The sequence below is a fragment of the Phalangium opilio genome, unplaced genomic scaffold, assembly GCF_054372755.1.
Source record: "Phalangium opilio isolate 3A_F unplaced genomic scaffold, DU_Popi_V2 ptg000042l_1, whole genome shotgun sequence".
In the NCBI taxonomy this organism is placed as follows: domain Eukaryota; kingdom Metazoa; phylum Arthropoda; class Arachnida; order Opiliones; family Phalangiidae; genus Phalangium; species Phalangium opilio.
Window position 1 is genome coordinate 10,315,565 of NW_028324166.1, and position 14,709 is coordinate 10,330,273.

The 14,709-nt window shown below is 38.4% G+C and overlaps 1 long non-coding RNA gene across 1 annotated transcript; it reads right to left on the bottom strand.

Annotated features, from left to right (window-relative positions):
- Window positions 1–4,578: 4,578 nt before the first annotated feature.
- On the bottom strand, window positions 4,579–7,394 carry LOC149679093 (uncharacterized). Its single transcript, XR_016366228.1, has 3 exons — window positions 7,372–7,394; window positions 6,672–6,721; window positions 4,579–6,631 (listed from the first exon to the last, which is right to left on the bottom strand). It is a non-coding gene; the product is annotated as an uncharacterized LOC149679093 (long non-coding RNA).
- Between the last annotated feature and the right edge of the window lie 7,315 nt (window positions 7,395–14,709).

Below are 14,709 nucleotides of genomic sequence, written 5' to 3' on the forward strand. Positions count from 1 at the left end.
GATATTTTTGCGTTTGTTTATCTCGCGAAATAGGCCTAGGCACCACCATTGAGAATGTCTTTAAATGAACAAGATAAAATTTTTGAAATACGTGTAGTCACATTGCCTCATCCTTTCAAGCTCGACAATTAAATCAAAAATATTCTCAAGCTCAAGTAGAGAAAATATACGCGCCTTGACAAATTATATCAAGTAACGTTCCAAAAGGCGAAAATAGCCTTCTTTGTTTCTATTTCTCCATATAGGTTGTACCCACCAACGACGTTCCGTTCTAATTTTCTGTTGTTTTTTTTTTGTTATAAATGTCGAATGTTTTTCAAAAGCAATAGTTTCTTTTTAAGCAGAAGTAAACTAAACAGTCGACGCCATTTTAGTTGTTTACTTCCAACTGAAAGACAACTCTGCAATCTAGGCTCATTCTACCGCCCAGCTCGTATGTAAACGAAGGAGCGGGTAGAGCAGCGGGAACAAACGCTTTTGGCAGACGCTATTTTTTAGGCGCGAGGAAAAGATTCGACTTTCAACTTCTACTCTCCGCTTTAAGCTTAATTCTCGCTCACATGTAAACGAGCCTTTATTCTCTTATCGTTTACTTTTTCTAGTCTTTGTCCACTAAGACATTTTTTATTAATATCTGTTCCTTCAGTCTTCATTTTAATTATTATTGAGAAACTGTTAAATTTTTAAAATGTGCATTAAGCAGAAACATTTATAAAGGGGATCGTAACTTTTGCCCAATCAGACATTTATTTATAATGATACAAAAAACGTAAATCTTTAGAAGTTTGTATTGTTTTTATAAATAGCAATTTTTTTACAAGCATATATTAAAACGCGAGGCGCTCCGCTTAAAAATCCACAATTAGGACCCTAATGACAATTGTTCACGGGAAAAAGAGGGCGTGATCGATTGGGTTATGCAAGGGGGCATTTGAGTAGGAAGTCTCTGGGAGTTGGTACTCCAGAAAAAAGAAATCTTCACTTCAGTTGGGAGTCCTGGGACTCCTGACACTGAGCGGCCAGACTCCCCACCCCAGTAGACGGCTACCCGCTAGAACTTTCATCAGTTTGAATTCCAATCGGATCTTGCATTTAATAAGTAATTAATTTGGTTAGGGCTATCAAAAGGAATGGAAAGATAAATCCGTGAAATTAACTTATATTATTTCATTATGTTAGGCTTGTGTGAATAGTTGTGGTTAAGACTTTGTCAAGCTATGCGTGAAAACTACGTCATCAATGACGTCGACCAAAAGATAGGTGTATATGGCAAGGAATCATTTCTCATAACCGGGTATGGCCATCTTTGTTGTGTAACAGCAGAGAGATTTAATAATAGGGAGTAGAAACTGAGGAATATTATGTAGCTCAAAAATCACGTGATCAACAAAACTGGCCAGGTCTATTTCCGGTACTATTTTTTGTGGCCCCTCCCTCTAGGGTGGGTCTAGAATGTTGCGGGAGGGTCTAGGGGAGATGGACACTACCTTTTTAGGGAAAGGGAAACGTCTGACTTAAAATAACTCCAAATGGCACCAGTCGCACTCGAAATCGCGAACCCTTATTGGTTAACATGTGATTGAGGGCAAACTTTAAAATTAAAGGAGTGTCATGTGACCGGAAATTTACCTGGCCAGTTTTAGCGTCGCAGCCTACTTGTATGAGCTACATTGTATTTAGCACTGTCAAAGGCAAGATCTTCCACTCCCTATTATAAATTCTCTCTGATTTGACTAAGTGTTTTTCAGAACCCACCCCCCCTTCATTTTGGGGCTGAAAAGGAAGACGTAAGCTTAAATTCTCTTAAACAGATAGGGATGCACCGATATGGGTCCAGCCGATATATCGGAAATTCGTAGCCGATATATCGGCCGAAATTATCGGCCCATAAAAAAAAATAATATTTCCCCATGAGTATCGTTTCCAAGAGTAGAATCAGCATTATTTAGGACCATTTATGTTTTGGCTTTGTTTTATTAGAGACATGTTTAACATCTCTTTCGTCTAATGTGGTACCGATACATATTTTAGCCCTAACCCCCTTCCTTAAAAAGTGGTGTGGTCTAAGTGAAATCCTTGCTTGGTTTTAAGTAAAAATGCAGCTCCTTTCCTTGTTCAACATGAAGTAGCGTTATAAGCAGACTTATGGACCACAAGTGAAAAGTTCAAAATGTAAATTAGTGACACCAAACACATTAGAGAGCGTCAGTGTCGACTTCGATTGTCTGCGGGAGGTATGGTAAACTAGGGAAATTACTTTCTCATAGTCGTAAACAACGACATAAAACTTAGATTGTGGAAAACCTTGCATTTTTAAAGGCAATGTTAAATTGTGGGCATAAATTTGTTTGATGTGTTTCAAACTTTCAATTAGTATTCATTGAGACTTTATTTCTTGTCAAATTTTTCCCAGAAATATCGGTTTTCACGAAGCCGATATTGGCCGATACCGATATGAAAAAGATAGGCCGATATAACGGTAACCGATATATCGGTGCATCCCTAGTAACAGACAGCCTGGAAGCCCGGTATTTGTTTACCACTAACGTTCATCATGTTAGCTTAGCAGCCTGAGCCGAGTCAGCTGACTTAGGTCAAATGATTATTACTTCTATGCAACTTATTTCTGACGATTCTTGGACGAATCATCTTGTGAACATTTTATAACACAGGCTTGCGGCGCTGGTTTTTTTTTTCTAAACGGAATTTGTTTTTTTGAATTTAAAAAAATTTATTTCGACTTATTTTTCTTCGTCTTTTCAAATATTTAATAATAATAGTGTGTTACATATTTATCCAAACTTTATATTTATTAATTAAACCCAAAAAGCGTTCACAAATAAAAGTCATAGAATGGGATCCCCTTAAAACCAGAACCATAACCCAAGAGTGTAAGTTTGAAACATTTTTTGGTAATGCAGACTTGCATCTCTATTATATTTACCTCCGCTAACTTCAGAAACTTTGTCTTGTTTGAGAGAGCTTAGTAGCAAAACACAAAAACTGAACGCTATATTACATATTTTACATTAACCAAAATTAATATAATTATAGTAGTATAATATAAATAGTGTTGTAAACGTCTTTAAAAAACGCAACCTCAAATATCAAGAGCTACGTTCGTATGTCGAAAATTAGAAAAGCATGTTAGGAGTCCAATGAACAGCATATATAGATATCGGGAACACCAGTATGTTGATGGATTTAGTGTTTTGGCAAACGAAATTGTGAAATTTCTTACTGCAAGGGTATATTTCTGATTGTGTTGATTTTCTACGATTTACGGAAGGAGAAAAAATGTAAGCTAAACTAGAAATGGCCCCAGTGTCGTGGTCACTGTATCCCGCGTTTATTGAATTGGGTATGCATATCTCAAGTTTATGTTGCACTCTTCGTAACTTTATCGAGGATGCGAGACACCGTATAGCCTTAGATCGTTGTTGAGTGCTGTACAACCTTAGCACATTGGAAACCACACGAGAGTAATGCAAAATTATTTTTGCCCTTGTTTACTATTATGTAACAAATACTAAGGTACACTTATTAAAATTATTCGATGAAAAGCATATTTTCATTTGTTTCAGTATAATTAATTTGATCTTTCACACAATAAAACCAAATACAGTATCAATCTATTATTAATCAATTGAATAATTTTAGCAAAGGATAAAATTTAGAGCCAATCATATTCTCATCACGCGAACAAGAATTCAAAATGTTTAACATATTCAGCGTTAAACCAAGAATTTGAGATTTGAAAGGCCTACAAATGATACAAAGTATTGTAATCCCCCCGTCTCTTATTTATGGAGTCGATCTTAAATTAATCAAAAATGTCTTGATTAGAATCAAGACCTAAAAAGTATCGATAAGACTGAGGTTATCACTTGTCTGAAGGTTCAGATATTAATTTTTCTTTTTAATTGAAACATAAATGCATGCTTAAGAAAAAACAACGTTCCATTACCGTTTTCCGTTGAAATAACTTATTTTACTGGTAATCAATTTCAAAAATTTACTTATCTCGGCTTTTCGACCACAATTCCATTCCCCGAAAACATTTTATCATTACATTAATTACTTTTGTGAGAGTACGTGTATGGTTTTACATTTTAAAAGGTTCCTAAAGACGTTACATCCCCATTCGTGACTGGCACGCTTCGCAGTGGAACATTTTAATTATTCTAAAACCAATGGCGCCAAATTCAATAGGGACAGTTAGGTTTTTACTCGCGGTTTTGCAAAATGATGTAATATCAAGTGTACTTTAGTCAACCGTCGTATTGTTCTTTCTCATAGTTCAGGGCATGATCAGTGTTACTGCCCAATTTCTCTCTCTAGTTTCTAACAACGGTTAGAGACAATTTGATATGGCACGGCACAACGTTATATACATTTGTAAATTCTAAGTAGCACAAAAGGAAAAATAATCCATTTTTTTTATATTTTGGTTTGAAATAAATAAATTCATGATAGTAGTTATAACGAACAGAAAGTCAAGGGAATAGCACCGGTAATGAGCAGCAAAATAAGAGGAAAAGAAATCTGCACTGAGCAGAAACATATATAAAAGGGACCATAACTTTAGCTCAATCAGACATTTATTTATAATGATACTTCAAAAAAAACGTAAATCAATAAAAGTTTGTATTCTTATTGTAATTAACATAATACAATTTTTTACAATCATTTATTGAAACGCGAGGCGCCCCCTTAAAAATTCCAGAAATAGGACCAAATTGACAATTTTACAAAATTTTTAGAAATGCTGATTTATGTCCGTTTAACATTTAGCTCAAAATTGTCATAAACCCAGTATGAAATTCGGATATCCTTAAAACTTCATAAACACGATCCGAGATTGTCAATTTCAAACTTTTTGGTAGCATAAACTAACGTCTGTTTGATATTAAGCTTAAAACCTTAAACAAAATATAGTCAGGGCTACCCTAAAAGTTCACAACGATGATCCAAGATTGTTAATACGCCTAAAAAGTGCCATCTTCAAAATATGTAGCCGGGGAAAAGAGAGCGTGATCGAGTGGGCTATGCTAGTGGTTGGAAGTCGCGGGGGCTGGGACAGGGATAAGGGAGTTGAGATGGATTGGAAGTGATGATGGGCGACCTGCGGCGCCGTATTTCTCCCAATGTATCTCGCGCACGCCCCTACGCTTCGGTAGGCGATTGCTAAGTGCTGCCGAGTAGCGCCAGTTTATTTTTATGAAAACTAGCTTCTATTTTGAAGATAGAGGGAGCGCACTTTACAATTTCGTCCAGTACGACCCTACCTAACCGCTGAGGATGCTGGGAGGACTATGGTGCCGTAGGTGGGGGTACACAGGCAACGCTATAGATATGGGGGTTTACACTCCATTCCTCTCTCTCTCCTTCAAGGCTGGGACTCCAGGCATAGTCGACTCCATCACGCACTTGACAACGCAAAGCAACTCGCCCCAGCGTGGGAAATAATGCGGTGACACAGGGCAAATGACCAGTTTAAAAATTGCCTGGTCCAGTTCAAAAATTAAATCAGAGGGGGGTCAGTGGTCCACGAGACTACTAAGAAAGTTCTAGGGTAACCAGACTCCACACATTAAAACTCTAATATTTTAATTATCCACTTCTTTAGTTTAGCAGACGACGTGCTCTGGTCAATGGTCACGGACCAGTTTATTTATTCCAAGTCAGGAAAGTCGCTGGCCTAATGTCCAGTTTAAACAATGCTTATTTGGTCACGGACCAGAAAACTCACGTAAACGCGACGCGAATGACGAAAACTACGTATTTTCCGACTGAGGAGAGGCGAAATAGCCCGGCCTCCTTTTAAGTCCCCCTTGTATTTTGAAAGTGGGACTGGGACTATGGCGCGCGAATACTTAGGCATCTTATACGTTCTCCCTAGTGAACTAGATATCGCTTCTTGGTAAAACTTCCCTGAGTTTTCCAGGGTTTTCCCGTGTATGGAGTATCCTAGGGAGCAAATGTAAACGAAGGAGGGAAGGGGCAAATAGGAATATTACATAATCGAAGCATATCCCCGTATCTCTAATATAACCAGAGTTACGAGCTTCCGAAATTTAGTGTAATGTTAATCCTATGGAGGAGGCAGAGTACCTACAAGCACCTGGGGCAAATACCTACAAGCACTCACAAGCACCTACAAGTACCCGGGGTAAATACCAACAAGCACCCGGAGCAAGTACCTACAAGCACCCGGAGCAAGTACCTACGAGCACCCGGGGCAAGTACGTACAAGCACTCACAAGCACCTACAAGTACCCGGGGCAAGCACCCACAAGTACCTACAAGTACCCACAAGTACCCACACGTACCTACAAGCACCCACAATACCTACAAGCACCCACAAGTACCTACAAGCACCCACAAGTACCTAAAAGCAACCACAAGTACCCAAAAGTACCTACAAGCACCCAAAATTACCTACAAGCACCCAAAAGTACCTACAAGTACCCACAAGTACTTACAAGCACCCACATGTACCTACAAGCACCCACATGTACCTACAAGTAGCCGCAAGTACCCACAAGTACCTACAAGTACCCACAAGTACCTACAAGTACCTACAAGCACCCACAAGTACCTACAAGCATTCACAAGCACCCACATGTACCTACAAGCACCCACAAGTACCTACAAGCAACTACAAGTACCTACAAGCACCCACAAGTACCTACAAGTACCTTCAAGCAGCCACAAGTACCTACAAGTACCCACAAGTACCCATAAGTACCTACAAGCACCCACAAGAAACCACAAGCACGTACAAGCACCCACAAGTACCCACAAGAACCCACAAGTACCTACAAGCACTCACAAGCACCCACAAGAACCCACAAGTACCTACAAGCGCTGACAAGCACCTACAAGTACCCACAAGCACCTACAAGTACCCAGAAGCACCTACAAGTACCCACAAGTACCCACAAGCACCTAAAAATACCCACAAGCACCTACAAGTACTCAAAAGCACCTAAATGTACCCACAAGCATCCAAAAGCACCCACAAGTACCTACAAGTAACCACAAGTACCTACAAGCACCCACAAGTACCTACAAGCACCCACAAGTACCTACAAGCACCCTAAAGTACCTCAAAGCACCCACAAGTACCTACAAGCAGCCACAAGTACCTACAAGCAATCACAAGTACCCAAAAGTACCTACAAGCACCCAAAAGTACCTACAAGTACCCACAAGTACCTACAAGCACCCACAAGTACCTACAAGGACTCAATAGTACCTACAAGCAATCACAAGTACCCAAAAGTACCTACAAGCACCCAAAAGTACCTACAGGTACCCACAAGTACCTACAAGCACTCACAAGCACCCACAAGAACCCACAAGTACCTACAAGCACTCACAAGCACCCACAAGAACCCACAAGTACCTACAAGCACTCACAAGTACCTACAAGTACCAACAAGCACCAACAAGTACCCACAAGCACCTACAAGTACCCAGAAGCGCCCACAAGTACCCACAAGCACCTAAAAATACCCACAAGCACCTACAAGTACTCAAAAGCACCCACAAGTACCTACAAGTAACCACAAGTACCTAAAAGTACCCATAAGTACCTCAAAGCACCCACAAGTACCTACAAGCAGCCACAAGTACCTACAAGCAATCACAAGTACCCACAAGTACCAACAAGCACCTATAAGTACCCACAAGTACCTACAAGTACCCACAAGCACCCACAAGTACCCTCACGCACCTTCAAGTACCCAAAAGCACCTGCAAGTACCCACAAGCATCCAAAAGCACCCACAAGTACCTACTAGCACCCACAAGCATCCAAAAGCACCCACAAGTACCTACAAGCACCCTTAAGTACCCACAAGTACCTACAAGCACCCTTAAGTACCCACAAGTACCTACAAGCACCCACAAGTACCTGCAAGAACCCACAAGTACCTACAAGCACCCAAAAGTACCTACAAGTACCCACAAGTACCTACAAGCACCCACAAGTACCTACAAGCACCCACAAGTACCTACAAGCACCCACAAGTACCTACAAGCACCCACAAGTACCTACAAGTACCCACAAGTACCTACAAGCACCCACAAGTACCTACAAGCACCCACAAGTACCAACAAGCACCCACAAGTACCTACAAGCACCCACAAGTACCTACAAGCACCTACAAGTACCCACAAGCACCTACAAGTACCCACAAGCACCTACAAGTACCCACAAGCACCTACAAGAACCCACAAGTACCCACAAGAACCCGGGCGAAGCACCTAAAAGAGCTCAAACGTCATGTTTTTCTTGCTTAATATCCCTCTAACGGCGTGAATCACGACAAAAACGCCGTAAGTCCAATATAAAAAATTAGGGCTAAAATGAGTGTCTCTAACAGTGGTAAAACACCGTAACTCCAATACCGAAAATAACGTAAGTCAAAGTATGTGTTAATAATGATAAAAATCAATACTTAAACTTAATTGATCTTTATGAAACTTGAAAAGTCGGTACATTGAAGTATTATCTTTCATTTAAGATGGTTCCCAAACGTAACGAATGAATAGTTTTCCTTATATGCCTTCTGAGAAAATGCTCTTTTTTATAAAATTCCCATGTTATCTCTATGGAAGAATATTGTATATTTCACCAAATGTCTTAATAATTTTATGGATTCTAAAACCACCCTTAACAACTTTTTTCATTATAGAATTAACTATTTATTAGATCTCTTTTAAATTTTAACCACAAAAGTAGGGCCCAAATTTTAGTTCGCTGGCAAAATTTCAAAGCGGCAAACATAATACGAAAAAAGTTACAGCCAATCAAAGAACCCTCCTTTAGCATTAGAGGGAGTATCAAGTCTTATCTAAGAGAGCGACCGCTCTCCTAGAATAGTTGGTGGGAGTGAAACATGCCTATAATTTATTTTCCATCTAGATTTTACAGTCTACAGGGAATCGATTTTCTGAACTTTAAAATCGACGAGGTTATGAATACTTTAGAAAAATTATGGTCAAATCCTTTTGCAAATGTTTGTTTCAGTATACCTACTCTCAAAAATGTCTCCGACACGAAAGAGGGGATACGGATTCCATTGGACTTTGGGTAGACTAGTGGGAAAGTACAAACATAAACTTATCCAAATCTTTTCTTATTTTTACGAAAGGAAAGTACTTAACCCGACCAAAACCGAATTTTCACATAGAAGCGAATAGCGTTATCATTAATATTCGCCTTGAACGATGCGCATTCAATGTTAAAAGATAGGGACGATTCCCAGGTTTAGTGGTGCTCTTGAAAGCCTTAAAAAATTTGTTTAAATCTCCGCGCAAAGCTATCTCAGTACGTGTAAGTTTGGTTTTGTAGGAACTAGTAGTATTCATGTAACAGATGGATAAAGAATGTCACGTTTCCTGAAATAAATAGGCTAATTATAGACAACAACGCCAGGTGGGCTGCTACACTAAAAGTGAGGCGTAGCGTTGGAAATATTGCTACAAGGGGCTCTCTGGAAGTTTTAACACTACCAAAGACTCCTTTGTTCAATGAAAGCAGTGAGCACAAAAATAGAGGAGAGTCGGAGAGACCCAATAATGCGAAGCGGTATACAGACCTTGGGAGAGACCAAATTCTCCGTCAGCCCCCCTTTCTAAAACGTTACCAGTGCCAGTGGCTCTCTAAGAGCGTGGCGTACATGCGCAATCGGTGCAACCGAGAGAGAAACAAGCTGGTCCAGCAACCAGAACATTTTTGCACACCCAATCAATTGATAGGACATTGGTCCAGTGAGGCAGTGACCCTATAAGTGTCTTGAATCTCCCGCCAAACATTTCACCATCTCAAATTATTCTCTTATTTCTTTAACCTAAATCGACATTTGAATCTCCCGCGAAACACTTACCCAAATGTACGTCACTTCCTCTTTCATTGCATGTTTTTATTTCAGCATAAATTACACTAAGGCAGTAAATTAATTACCTACGATAAATTAATTTATTACTTTAAAATTAGAATTTTATTCATTATAAAACTAAGCTTAACCGTTTAATTGAAATTATTTAAACTATTAGTGATGATCAATTGGCCAATATCGTAAATTAACCGATGTCAATACCAATTTATTTAAAATCAATGAAACGAAAATATCAATATCAAACAATTATCCATTGGAAAAGATATCAAGCTATTCTTTAATTTAAATTTCTCAGGTTAAGTTTCAAAAGAAGATGAATTTTATTATTTTCTGAAACCAAAATTGGCAGCTTCTTTGCATAATTCCCGAAGTTTTTCTATTCCAAATTAGAAACATTAACGTTTTGTGATATTAAAGGAGAAATATAAATATAATTTTCGTTTCATTTGAACTAGTTTCTATAAAGGAACTTTAATCAAATGGGCATTTGTATGAGTACACCCTTACAAAAATCTTCTTAAGAGTTCTAAAGGAATTTCTTTGGAACCCTACGGAGCCCTTGGGATCATTTTCTAAAGAAACTATTTCCAAAGACTTCCTTGGAATTTCCTAAAGAATTCTTGAGATAAATTTCCAAAGAATGTCTTGGGATTATTTTCTAAAGAAATTCTTTTGGAATTCTAGAGATAAATTTCCAAAGAATGTCTTGGGATTATTTTCTGAAGACATTCTTTAGGAATTCTAGAGATAAATTTCTTAAGAATGTCTTGGGATTATTTTCTAAAGAAATTCTGTAGGAATTCTAGAGATAAATTTCCAAAGAAGGTCTAGGGATTATTTTCTAAAGAAATTCTTTAGGAATTCTAGAGCTAAATTTCCAAAGAATGGCTTGGGGTTGTTTTCTAAAGACATTCTTTAGGAATTCTAGACCTAAATTTCCAAAGAATGGCTTGGGGTTGTTTTCCAAAGAAATTCGTTAGGAATTATTGAGATAAATGTCCAAAAAAGCTCTAGGGTTTATTTTCCAAAGAAATTCGATAAGAATTCTAGAGATAAATTTCCAAAGAAGATCTAGGGTTTATTTTCCAAAGAAGTTCGTTTGGAATTCAAGAGATATATTTCCAAAGAAGGTCTAGGGTTTATTTTCCAAAGAAATTCGTTTGGAATTCAAGAGATATATTTCCAAAGAAGGTCTAGGGTTTATTTTCCAAAGAAATCCGTTTGGAATTCAACAGATATATTTCCAAAGAAGGTCTAGGGTTTATTTTACAACGAAATTAGTTAAGAATTTTAGAGATGAATTTCAAAGGGCCAGATATATTGCAATTATGCTTTACATATAATTATCTCAAAACATTTTTACCCAAATTGTTTAGCTTAAGTTTTCCTAGATAGACATTAACTTGATGGTTAAAAATTTTTAAAACGTTTCACGAAGGCTTGTCCCGTAGCTAAGGCTCAGCAAGCGCTGAAATGGAATGTATATTTACCTATTTTTTTTGCCTTTAATAATCCGTAAGGTCAAAAACGGATTTATGGGATAAGAACGTCGGATCGTAGCTTTAGCCTCTAGTACCATCCTCGCATACTTTATTGAGAAACTTCGTCTGCTTATATTTTGATTCCACCCACAAATTCGATCTCTAGAAGTAGCTATATACAGAATTTGTGGGTGGAGTCAAAATATAAGCAGACGAAGTTTCTCCATAAAGTATGCGAGGATGGGGAGTAAATTCGCTAACTCCGACGTTCTTATCCCATAAATCCGTTTTTGGTAAGGTGTTTATGTAAAGGATAAAATAGATTAAAAGTAAAATAAGATTAATTAAAATCGTTATGTTTAGATTTACAGGGAATCAAAGCTGTCAGTCGGAATTTTTGCTTAATTCTCTTATGGCATGTTTTATCTTTATTTCGAGCGTAATTAGAGTCCAAAATAAATATTTTTTTTAAATATTGTAGAGAAAATTAGGTTAAACGCGTCTCTGATACTCGAAAAACTCTCAGTGAATATACATTATTAAATTTAGCAACAACGTCTGTATCTACTGCTTAGCCATTAAAGCCTCCAAAACCCACTTAGTACCCCATACAATTGCACAAGGTTAAAACTTTCTGCCGTTTACGGATGTTTTAAAGTCGATTAAATGTCTGACTATATAAGCAATTTCACACTGCATGCGAGAACTTCCCTCGCTATAAGAGGTGTTGTTCAGCATATAAGAACTGCACTCCCAGTATTGGGATATGGTTCTGCATGTGAGAACTATCCTCGTTTCTAGTGGCCAAATTAATTTACCCAATTACCTTCTCTATGTGTTCCCCAAGAAAATTCCATAGATATTTTCCAAGGAAATTGCAAAGATTTTTCCCAAGAAAATTCCAAAGACATTTCCCAAGTAAATTCCAAAGACATTTCCCAAGTAAATTCCAAAGACATTTCCCAAGTAAATTCCAAAGACATTTCCCAAGAAAACTCCAAAGACATTTCCCAAGAAAATTCCAAAGATATATCCCAAGAAAATTCCAAAGATATATCCCAAGAAAATTCCAAAGATATTTCCCAAGAAAATTCCAAAGATATTTCCCAAGAAAATTCCAAAGATATTTCCAAAGTAATTTCCAAAGAAAAAGAGGCCAATATTCCCCAATTTCCTAAAGAACGCCTTAAGGATTTCCAAAGAAATTTCCCAAGGAATTTTCTTAAGAGTTCTTAAGAAGATTTTTGTAAGGGCACTTACCGATAATGGAGTTTACTAATCTAGACAATTACTACGTCTTTTAATTAATATTTTATAAATACTACCTGAATATTTTATAAATACTACCTGAATATTTTATAAATACTACCTGAATATTTTTTAAATATGAAAGATTATATTTTTATTTCAGATTAATGAGTTAAAAATATTGGTTTCCGTGTTTCAGTTAAGCTTTAATATTGACATTGGTTAATTTACGATATCGGCTAACGATCCTAGTCTGATTATAACATTAAATCGGAACTTCAATTGTCACTAGACAGTATATAACTTCAAAATCGAGAGTTAGGAACTTTAAAACAATCTCAACAGGATATCCGTGGTTAAACTTATCATTATATGTGCTCATGTAATAAGATAATTTGACGAAGCGGCTCAGTGAACGTTGGGCAATGGCCTCAGAGTTTTGCTTGCAATTGTCAAGCTAAAATTCCTCACTTGACGCAACCTTCTAAGGAGCTATTAGTAAAATAATATATTACGAACAAAAATGGTCTCACTTAGATCACAAAAATTATACTTAGCTTGAAAAATTAATATTTAAATCAAAGTAGAAAATTCAGTTAAGCAAAGGCTGAGAGCATTCCCGACGGTACATAAGACTCCCGTCTCCTCTCCCGGTCTCCACTCTTCCGTCAAAACTCAAACCCGAAAGCTCGCGCAGCTAAAATTCCCCTTAAATAGTAGACAAGACTCCCGTCTCCCTGGAAGCTGACGCGCCCCTAATCTACCCTTAGTAAATGGTCTCAGTTAGATCACAAAAATTATACTTAGCTTGAAAAATTAATATTTAAATCAAAGTAGAAAATTCAGTTAAGCAAAGGCTTAGAGCATTGCCGTAATGGCGTCCGCACGCAGCCGACGCGCCGCGGCAATCTCCCCTCTGTATCATCTTAAACAGCCAACCCTATTTCCCGCCAATATTTTAGAGAAGCAGCCCAATTGGCGGCTTTCCCGCCCAATATGGCATCCCTGTAAGCTGCAGACCGATGGCATCCCTGCAGGCTGCAGAAGAACCCCCCCCCCCCCCGGTAGCCACACTGCAGAACGTCGCGGACTGCAGAACAACGCTATCGAGGGAACGAGAAAATAGCGTCGTCGTCCGAGGGATCAGCCACTGGCGTATTCTCCCTGTATTACCTCTTTGGAGGTTTTAATGCCGTAAATTCGGGCGATATGCCTACAATCCGTTCTAATATTGGAATAAAAACTGTAGAAAGTAATCCCGAGTGTATTTCCGCGTTATACGGCGTAATACGCTTCACATCTTACACCCTCAGAAAGACTTTATTGCCGAGTGGCTTCTCCCTCGTCAATTGTCCCGTATAGAGACTAACATTTTTGCTCAGTCAGAGAAGTTTGTTTACATTATTACGGCCGAGGCTTGAGTTTTACGGTGTCAGCATGGATGAAGGATGCGCGTGAAAAACATTCGACACTCAACAGGATGTGCAACTCCCTATACTAAAAAGTAGACAACTCCATACTAGCGCCGCCTGGCTACCAGCGCTGGAAAGCCTCGCGGGAAAAATTAAATACTGGACATAAGAAAAAAACCCCACTGTTTTGCTTCTAGCAGACGACGCTAAGGGAAAAAATCAACGGTAGCGCGTGTTTTTTTCTTATGTCGAGTATTTTTTATTTTTCACGCGAGGGTTTCCAGCGCTGGTAACGAGGCGGCGCTAGTATTGATTTGTCTACTTTTTAGTATAGGGAGTTGCACATCCTGTAGAGCGTTGAATGTTTTTCACGCGCATCCTTCATCCATGGTGTCGGTGTCTCGGCGATACTCCGATACTCGAGCCGCTTCGCGAATCGTGCGTGCCGCGTGCGTGCCTACAGTGCTTCGGCGACGGTAATTATCAAATTTGTTTCTTTTTTTTTAATCTACTGACCCTTTCCAGTGTTTTATTTTTTAACCTCTCAATATTCAAAGAAAAATAATAAATATGGTTATAATAAAGTATTGTTATTACCGTGGCTGTCGCAATAGTTCGAGGCATTGGGACACTGCTCTGTTGTTCAAGGGGCGCACA